We start from the raw sequence: 589 nt of genomic DNA on the forward strand, positions 1-589 counted from the left end.
CCCTTTCTTCTGGAGGTTCCTTTGGGAGCCAGTGGATACGGGATTCAGTGTAGACAAATTTATGTAAAAATCCCAGCTCCCAGTGGCATAGTCTCTTTGCAGCTTCTGGGGCAAACTCACAGCACATATGTTGACCTGTAGGAGGTCAGTTTATTTCATAAGGAAATCACATGTGGAGAATGAAGAAGTGGTCTAACGTTCACCCAGTAAGATCCCTGTGTCATCACTACAAGCAGGGTCTGGTACTAGGCCCTGGGGAGAGGAAGGAGATGTGATTCTTGCCTTGTCAGGGTTCCTCCCCTAATAGAGAACTGCGGTGGGGCCTTCACACTGATGCACTGTCTTTCCCTCTGCTCCATTTAGGGAGAACACCTAGAGGAACGGGGCCTTGGTACATAGCCTCTAAACCAGGACTCGGTCCCATCCTGGGATAGATAGGATTATTGGCCCTCCCTGCGTCCACACTCTTGCTGTGTCTCCCTGTGGACAGTGTGTGCTTTCCTGTGCCCTGCCTCGGGGCTGAGCCATGTGACTCTCTTTGGCCCATGAGACAGGCAGAAATGAAAGTGTGATTGTTCTGTGTCTGGGC

The sequence above is a fragment of the Mustela nivalis genome (genome assembly GCF_964662115.1).
Source record: "Mustela nivalis genome assembly, chromosome: 17".
Lineage (NCBI taxonomy): Eukaryota > Metazoa > Chordata > Mammalia > Carnivora > Mustelidae > Mustela > Mustela nivalis.